The sequence below is a fragment of the Chionomys nivalis genome, chromosome 23, assembly GCF_950005125.1.
Source record: "Chionomys nivalis chromosome 23, mChiNiv1.1, whole genome shotgun sequence".
In the NCBI taxonomy this organism is placed as follows: Eukaryota; Metazoa; Chordata; class Mammalia; order Rodentia; family Cricetidae; genus Chionomys; species Chionomys nivalis.
The window spans coordinates 22,435,018-22,444,681 of record NC_080108.1 but is presented as its reverse complement, the minus strand read 5'-3'; positions in this window follow the sequence as shown (position 1 = coordinate 22,444,681).

Below are 9,664 nucleotides of genomic sequence, written 5' to 3'. Positions count from 1 at the left end.
CCTCCACACCCAGTTAAAGCCTTTCTCACACAACTCCAACTATACTACAGACACTTTATCCACCCCATAATTAATAATTTACAGATATTCACCACAATTCCAGCTCCATCTTCTATCTTAAAGAAGAGGAAATTGCCAAAATTTTCCTTTTGGGGGCCTGGTTTTCCACGTAGGGATTAATCCTTGGAACTTCCTCAAAAGTTGTTGTAGCTGCCTTCAATGTAATTCAAAACGTGACACCTCCTTAAGCCCTCACTAACATTGAGACTGGAGTTGGTCCTTAGCTTGGCCTCAACTAGATGTTTGACCTTAAAGATGCTACTAGTACATTGAAGCCTGAACTTTCTTTAAATTAAATTTGTATATTGTCATGTGTGCGTGCGTGTGCATGCGTTTATGTGTATGTATGCATGTGTGTGTGTGTGTATACCACAATGTGTAAATGTGGAGATGAGTGGAAAACTTTCAGGAGTCAATGTCTCCTTCTACCATGTGGGTCCTGGGTCTTCAGGCACCACTACAAGATGCTTTACCTGCTGAACTATGTCACTAGCCTATGCCTGAGTTTTCTCAGGACAATAGCAATGCTGGTTACAAAATGGTGTGCGCTGATGTGCACACCAGCACAGGGTTGGGGATGTGGGGGATGGCTGAGTGGTAAAAGCATTCACACAGTTCTGTTGGCCTGGTCTTGGGTTCCCATAGCCCCGGTAGCAGCTCAACACAGTGGTGCAACCCTCTGCAAGGCCATTGCACGAGATGCACAGAATCTGCAGAAAATTCCATTCCTTCAACGAGCGGAAAGTTGAGGGACTATCAGCCTCTGAAGCTTGATTTCTGAGCTCTGGGTGCACACTTGCCCCCTCCCACACTAACACACAGGGCACATGACAAATACAAAGCATGCATGTAAACGTGTAATAATGAGCGGAGCAATGATGTAACTGTGAACTTTAGATTTTGCCCTTGTGTCTGTCTGTCTCTACTTTCACCCTTTGCGTTCTGCTCGTTTTGCCAGGAGTCCCCAGATACAAACATTTGCCAGATTCTTGTGCCCCTTCCTCGCTTTCCTAACTAGCACACGCTCTCTTTGTCGTATTATGAATTATTTTGAATTTTGAGCCTGAGAACTTGAAGAAATGACGTCCGTGAAGCAGAGTGACTTCTAGGACAGAGGAAGCCTCTCCTAGGTGTTCAATATCCTAAACTTTGAGAGAGCAAATGACATCCATTCCTGTTCAAAGCACCCACCTTTCCCCAGGATTAGTTACTTTGCTGGCTCGCTACGCGGCTAGTAATTCAGGGATAATCATGTTACCAAGATGCCATTTAATCTCTGTTTGGCATATCTCGAGTTTTCATCTTCATTAATAGAGCCATCAAAGTTTCATTGGTTCTGACTGGTGCAGGACAGACCAGTGATTCCTGGGGTGGGGGCTGCAGCTTTCATGGGGAGCCTCTGGTTGCCAGATGGCAGGTGCTAATCTGCTTGCTGCAGGGATGGGGGGGGGCTAAGTTTGCCTGGCCCCCAGCCAATGGGGCTTGTGCTCCCCTCTGATTAATACAATGGCCTTGGGGCTGGTATCTGCTCTCCGATGCCTGCATAAAGACTCTGGAGGAATGGATGTCTAGGGAATGGAAGGAATTGCTTTCTGGTTTCCCTATGAAAAGGATCCTTAATGGTGTCCTTGATGCCTCTGCTCTAGGCCATTAGAGAATAAGATTCCTATGAATTGTAGCGTGATACAGGGCGGGGAGGCCAGCCTGGGAATCAGGGAAACATGGCATTGAACTCTGACTCCATCAGTTAGCTACTGTGTTAATTTGTTCTCTCTTCCTATAACATTCCTGAGGCTGGGGTATCAAGAAAAGGATTTTCTTTAAGCCAGTCACAGAGGAATCCAAACAGCGTAGCATCAGCTCCAGTGAGGGCTCCTGGCTGCATCACCCATGGTACAGGGCATCAGAGCAATGGAGTGCTTTTCAGGAGAGATCATCTGACAGAGAAGAAGCTGGAATGAGGAGAGGAGACCATCTTGAGGTCCCTCTAAGCTCCACATCTTAAAGCCCACCACAGCTCAGCATCACTCCATTAAGGACCAAACTCACAGCACATAGCCAGCCTCCCAGAACACTCGTAATAGTCAACAGCAACTATATGGATGGATGCTGTCTCTTCACCTCTTTGAGTTTCATATCCCCCATTCACACCATGCTATAACCTTGACCATATTGGCACAGTGGGTGTGCCGCAGACTGGTCAAGAAGAGAGCCAGATAAAGTCCAATCCATGGACCCCTGGTTCAGCTGTACCACTAGGAAAGCCAAGAGAAGCTCTTTCTCACGTCCTCCAGGACCCTGAGGACATCTCTCCCAGGGCTGTATGTGGTCACGAGGATGGAGACCCATGATTGGCAGGGTGGACTCTGAGATGTACAGGGAATGACCACCAAACGCCATGCATTGGTTTGAAGGAGTGTGCGTAAGCATCAAAACCTGTTGTGATGGTGCGTGTTAACTGTCCACATGACAGAATCTAGAAACACCTGGGAGATGACCTTTGGTGTATTATCCTGATTGCATGACTTGAGGTAGCAGGGCACACCTGAATGGGTGGAGCTATTCCCTGGGCTGTGATCCTAGACTGTGTAAAACGGAGACAGCGAGCCAAGCTCTTCTGCTGTCCTCTGCGTCTTTTTTCTTTATTATGTGACTAACTACCTCAGGCTCCTGCCACAGTGACTTCTGACAATGACGGACTGCATCAGTGATCTCTGAGCACAAAGAAACCTCTTCCTCTCTTACGCTGCTTTCGTCAGAGTATTTTATGGCAGTGACAGGAAACGAAGTCAAGGGACTTGCGTTAGGTGGGAGGGACATAAAAGGAAAGAGAAGAAAGTCCTTGCTACCTGTCCACACAGGATGAGGAAATCCTGTTTTTCAGGAGGGCACGCAGATTGATGGTTTCTCATTCTTCAGTAGCTCTAGCGCTTGTAGGCTAAGAGAGGTCAGAGAAAGGGGAAAGGTGGGGGTGGATCAGAAAAGGAAAGGCTGTCCGATGATGGTGCGCTATGGAAGGAATCATTGAGGACTCAGTCCTTATTCTGTTATTCCAGGGTCAAAAAGTATCATAGACATGCTAGTGAGAAGGAAAAATTTCAAGAGGAAACTACAGTAGTGCACTGGGGGCTTTAGGCTCAGGGCACCACATCTGGCACTGTCTGTGGCATGGTGCCCAGCCTTCTCCACCCCCCCTCACTCCCTCCTCCCTCCTTTCAGTAGGAAGAAGTCTTAAGATCAATACAAGACTGGAATGAAGCAGAATGACCCGAGAGCTTCAATCCATCCTATCCAACTCTTTATCTTTCAGACTCTAGTTGCCTGAAGGCATGTCCCTAGTTTTTCTCATTTCTGATAGCAGACACTTTAAAAAAATTATTTATGTCTTTATTTATTTATGTCTTCTGCCCTCAGAAGTTGTGATGCTCATCCTTGTTCAATCAGTTGAGAAGTTTCTAGATTCCCAGCTGTTCGGCCTTGTAATGAAGTATAGCCACACCTGCAGTCATGGGAACCTTGTTTTTAGGAAGGCAGGAATATTCTACAGTGTAAGAAAGGGCCACAGAGGATTTCCATCACTTCTGAGTCTCTGAGAAATTGTCAATGTGCAGTGGGAAGCACTCGGTTGTGTCCACTTGATAATTTATGTTTTTTTTTTTTTTAAGTATGAGTGTAGGTTTATTGGAACGATGTCTTTTTCACCCTGGTGATGATAATTATCACGAACTCCAGTGAAGAAGGAAGTTTCCCCCAATGACATCATCCACAAAGGCATTATCCCACTGGAATAAATAAAACAATAAAATAAAAGGGCAAAAATAAAGAGCAAAACTTTAGGAGAAGGATGAAGGATTTACTCATTTCTTATTTTGGAAGCTAAACCTTGAAATAACACTGAAGATGAAAATCTGCTGGAAAGGTCTGGGCTAAGGAAGACTAAACCTATTCACTCTACTATTTACATGCGTACCTCCTTCTGTGTGTGGATTTTCCTTTCTTTCCTCCCTCTTTCCCTTTCCTCCTCCTTGGTGGACCTATAGGATGCCTCACTGGGTTGAAGGCAGTGGTTTGCTCAGGGATGAGGGGAGCATGCAGGGCAGACCAATCGAGAGCTTCCTGGAGAGAAGAGTTCTCATTTCTAGAAGACCCACATGCAGTCAATGACTGGTGATGAAATGACCCTGACCCGGAAGGGGTTGGTGAACAGAGCGAACAGAAGGGCACAGAGCAGTAACAAGGGACAGATGTCTGGAACGACTTGGCCGAGTGCCTGGATTCCATCACGCTGAGTGCTAAAACGCTCTAGACTCCTGTCTTGTAGAAACTAGCATCTTCCTCCTTTTAGTTTGAGTTGGTTTGGGTTGGCTTTTTGTCCCTTACAAATACAATATTTCTGGATAATACTCAAAGCTAGGGACACGAATATAATTATACTAGCGAATATGTGCTTGTTCATCAGACATTAGAACTTGCTTGCCTTATAACAGGGCTAGCCTCTGACAGCAGGATCACATGACAGACACCTTTGAGTTAGTTCATATAAGGAGAATAAATCTACGTGAAAAATTAAAAATACTTGTCATATTACGTAGCTGAGTTTGTATGTATATATTCCTATTTATGTATGTGTACCCATATGCCTTTTTTTGGGATTACATTTATTGATATATGGGATTCACTTTTTTCTTCAATGTAAAAAAACTAATGTGGTCCTGTCTTAGATCACTTATATCCCATACTGTCACCAGACAGAAGTGACGCATGAATTCTCTACCAACATTTTTGTTTGTGACTACATTTGCATCAGGGCGTGAAGAACTTTCACAGCTATAGGCTGACCTCTATGAACTTAGGCAATTTGCTCAACTGCTCTGTGTTTTTCAGTATTTATTATCAAAATGGAGATAATAATAGTAACTATTTCAAATGATTGTTATTAAGTAATAAATAAGCAACTACACACCAGGTACCTAAAATAAGAGGGTAAGCAAAGGGAATTATGATCAACTTTGCTATTGCTAGCATTTTGGTTATGCAGACCTCTTCCCCAGGGGTGTGAAACACTTGCATGCACATGTGAAAAAAATGAAGCTACATGGCGCATAGTCACATTCTCAAGTATTCACGTCACATTCGCTCTCTTGTAGGCCAATCAGAGTGGAGAATTTTATTACCCCTTCAAAGATATCTTTTTAGCAACAACCACTGAATCCAGTAGCACATGTGAGTGCCTGGGAAACACATTTATTTCTGCAGAAGAGTTGAAAAAAAATTGCCTTTTACATAAACTGTGGTCTGGTCTTCCTGAATGCCTTTAATCAAGATGGAAAGCATCCTGGTTTCAAACTCTGGTTACAGCTGTTATCCTTGCGAGCAGACCTAATTACGGGAGATGGAATGGTATTTTGACAAGTTTCTTTCTCTTTTACTTCACTTATCACTAGGACTCAAAAAAGTCTGACGCAAACCCGGTTTTCTATGTCTTTGGTTGTTTAAAATAGTTTAAAAGTTAGACCCCCCTGAAAGGCAATGTGTTTCATGTTGCTGACGTACAATGTTGAGTCTGACACATCTAAAAGTTCTTTGTTTATCATGTTTTTCTTTCATAAAGGCATCCTTTACCAGTGCTAAAAAATGTATCTATAGCAAGATCTTGTCTTGCATAGGAAAAGGCTTTCAGATTAACAACTGTACAGTCATTAATAGTAACGTGACTTTCAACCTTGTGTAGAATCAGAAAAGGAGTTGCTAATTTATTGAGATTTGTGGGCAGTGTGTCTTTACATTTTAGATCTGGGTGTTTCTTTATCCAGTTCTAGGAATGTGCACCTTTTATCAACTGCCCAGACATGAGTCTGGCATTGGGAAAACGGGTTTTTTATAATTTTACAAATGGAAATTTTAATTATTTGTTTTCTATAATAAAACAAAAACAAAGCCAAGGTGTAGGAACTCAAGCTTCCACTGATGCTCAAATTACATCACCTGTGTCACAGCTATGGCTGGAATCTGGGAGAAATATCTGGGTCTGCCTTTTTCTCTTTGCTTTAGGACTCTGCTATCGACTTCTGATGCTTTAACATTTAAACAAACAAGGCTCTTCATTTTACGTCATCGATTGACAGATCTATTCCTCACCATTGGTGTATTGAGAATATTTATTTCTACACTGTTCATTGAACCTTAAAGCAAATGCCAAAGTCCACATAGTTTAATAGTCATAATTATTGACCTGGGCATTAAAAGAAAGATGAGCCACAAGTTTTAGGTTTGTAAATATCAAACACATTTTAAAAGATAGGGGGAGGAGGGTGGCTTAGTGGATAGAGGCGTTTACTTCCAAGCCTGATCTAAATGACATAGCCTGAGCTTATGAGACTCCCTGGGGTCTATATGGTGGAATGAGAAAATTAGGCCCTGCAAGCTGTCCCTTGACCTGCACATGTACAACATGGTATATGTACCCTTCTGGAAATAAAAGTTACACAGTTTTTAAATAAACAAAAGAAGCTAAATGCTGCTAGAGTTTAGGAAGTGCCCCGTGTAAGTTAGACACCACTAGAAGGTGCATTAGAATACTCACTTGTTGATGTATGCCGTGTCGATAACCAGTCAGTTCCAGAGAAAGGAACTTCAGGTATGGTTACCCCACTGAGCTTCTTAGAATCAATTTTCTTCTTTTAGTTTGAAGACAGGGTCTTTTGTATTGGGAACTGGCCTCAAAGTCACTCTCACAACCCCAGATGACATTGATCTTCTTGCCTCCACCCCTCGAGTGCTGAGATTATAAACCTACATCACCTTGCCTTGTTTTTTGTGATGCTGAGGAGCTGCCCCAGGGCTAGAGAAACAATCCACTGACTGAGCTACAGCTCCAGCCTCTCAGAGAACATTTGTAACTTTGAAACATTTCTCCAGAGTGAAGCTTGGGCTTTAAATTTAGATTCAACAGATGTTGTGCAATAGCAAGCACAACCACGCTGGAAACACTAAGTCCTCTTAGGTAATTCTTTTTATTATACACACCCACCTGCCGGCTTGCACATCCTGCTTATGCTGCAGTCTCCCAGCATCCTCCTGGCCTCCTGTGGGCGTGGTCATTGCCCATTGTTGTTTCTGTGGGAGAGTCAGGCAGGATTCTGTGTACCTTTCAGCCTTCCAGCCTGTACACAGCACAGTCCAGATCCTGGTTTACAATGATGCGCACTTCAACACCTGCCCAAGCCTCATACTGAGGTTTCTCTCTTTCTAGAGCATCACAGGAAACCTAGGCCATCCTCTTCCAGCTCCCTGGTCTTACATACCCACCCATCCAAAAGCTTTCAGTTCAAAACTCCAGAATGGTTACATAAACTCATCATACAAATACGTGCCTCTAAAATAGCAGGATGGGGGATATTGTCTTAGCACATTAATTCATAGCTACCTCTGAAACTATATTTGATTTTAAATTTTGTCAGGTCAATGATTGATAGGACCTCAATGCTTCCCTATTGAGTGTAACCTCAGCACAAAACACTTCCCTTCCATGGATGACTTTAGATAATGGTGAGTCATGAAGGGTCTCAACAGAAAAAACAGACACACACATTTCATAAGAAGTTTCTTTGGTCAATCTTGTGGTTAGGATTTTATGGCATTCTCGAGGAACTGGCTACCTAGAAATGATGGCTAGACATCTAGAAACCATCACTGAATGGGAGTAAGGACTCAAGGGTCTACGGAAGACCAAATCATGCTTGAAGCCATGTTGCTCTCTGGAAGGTGGTTCTGGTATTGAAGTAGTGTGGGAGGATTCAGTAGTCAGTGACTTCTGCATGGTATTTGCATGCAGGGAACTTTGAAAAGGTTACATTTCTGCTCTATGTTCATATTTACTTTGTGTTAAGGTTATGGGATGTCTTTGGCAATGTTACTGATGCTATTTTTACGAACTCCAAATCAGTGTTCAAGTGGAGTAGAGTGAGATTTTTGAGCCCCAGCGACAATCACTATGTTTTATGTTCCTGTAACATTCGAGCTGTAGTATGTCTGAGAGTCTGGAAAAAAAAAGTTGTTCTTTTCTTGAACTCGGTAATAAGAAAGAAACTTTTGGTTATATACTTTAGAGATCTTCCCCCCTTTATACCTACAGCAAAGTCAAATGTATATCTAACACACTTTAAGCAGTGCTGCAAAAATACCAAATACGTCTGGTTTTTCATATGGAGAAAAACTGTAACTTTTCATGAACCCATGTCCTTTCTCTGAGTTATAGATGCAAGTCCTGTGTCTGGGCAGCTTTTGATTTTTGGGAGCCTACTGAATATAGGTCCTGTTCAGGAAGTGGGAGAAAGGTATGAAATTGGAACATCTTTTTGATCCATGTTCATAATGTATTATTCTGTATGAATAGAAGTGCACACAAAGGGATCCTGCTTATAAATCTTTAGTCCTCTCTTCTAAAGATGAAAAAAAAATTATGAGATGATTTTGGTAAAATGGCCTGAGGGTACTCAAAAAGGACCCCCCAAATTGGGAATGAAGTAGCTTTATATATTCTATACTAAGCTTCTTCTAGGGATGTTTGAGCACTAGGAAGACTGTGTCTGTGTTTGATGTGTATGTATATGTATGTATTTATGTACTTATGTATGTATGTATCATTTGTCTTTCTATCGATCTATCTACCATCCATCCACATGTTTTTGATTCACTGTGTTTCAACATGTGAACTAGATTATAAGTCCTTTGACAGTTAGGGCTCAAGCTCTCAAGAAATAAATGCCTGCTCACGATGACATCAACTTCATATTCTAAACGTCTTGATAGCGACCGTCTTCTGGAGTGAACTGGATAGTTCTTACAGTCATTTTTGATGGATGCTGAATTTGAGCCTCAGATAAAGTGAGTCATTTACTATTCCCTCTGTGCCTTTTGACCCATCTATTCCCTTCATGCTAGAGTTGGGAGTGTTCATGCTCAGAAGGGGTGATACCCTACAAGCTAGGCTGAAAACAAATAGGGCTTCTGACAGACAATATGTTTCAGTGCATGGGTCAGGTCGGCAACCTGGAAGCCTCTTCATGGAGATTGGAACTACGTTTGCTGGCTTTCTTGCTTTTTAGTACTGGTCCCCCCCCCTTGGATGAGAGGTATCTCAGTTAACACCCAACAGAGAGTGTATGGCAGTAGGCCTGGGATCTGCGCATGGTGGAAATGCGCTTTATGCCTGAAGGTGGTTTCCGGGTTCTGTTAGTCTCAGCTTCACAGCCTGGATCATCCCTTCAACTGCTGGACCATGTTTACTTGAGTGCTGCTTATCTGACTCTTTGTGAACCAAGTTCTCTCTGTTAGTGGGACCCTGCCTCAAGAAGGGCCAGCTCCAACCAGCCTGTCTACCTGGACAAGCGCTACTATGTGTCTTTGGGCATCATGTCACTGTGTGATGAAATGTAACGATAAAACGTAGAGATACATAAGTAGATTATGCGTCTCTAAGAGTCCTAGGGAAAACTTTACCATGTATCTCAAGTCCTATGAATAATCCTGGGATGGACAGTGTAGAAGTCCTGCTTATTTCTCGGAACTGTATGAACTGGTTAATTTCCATGGAATACAGAGA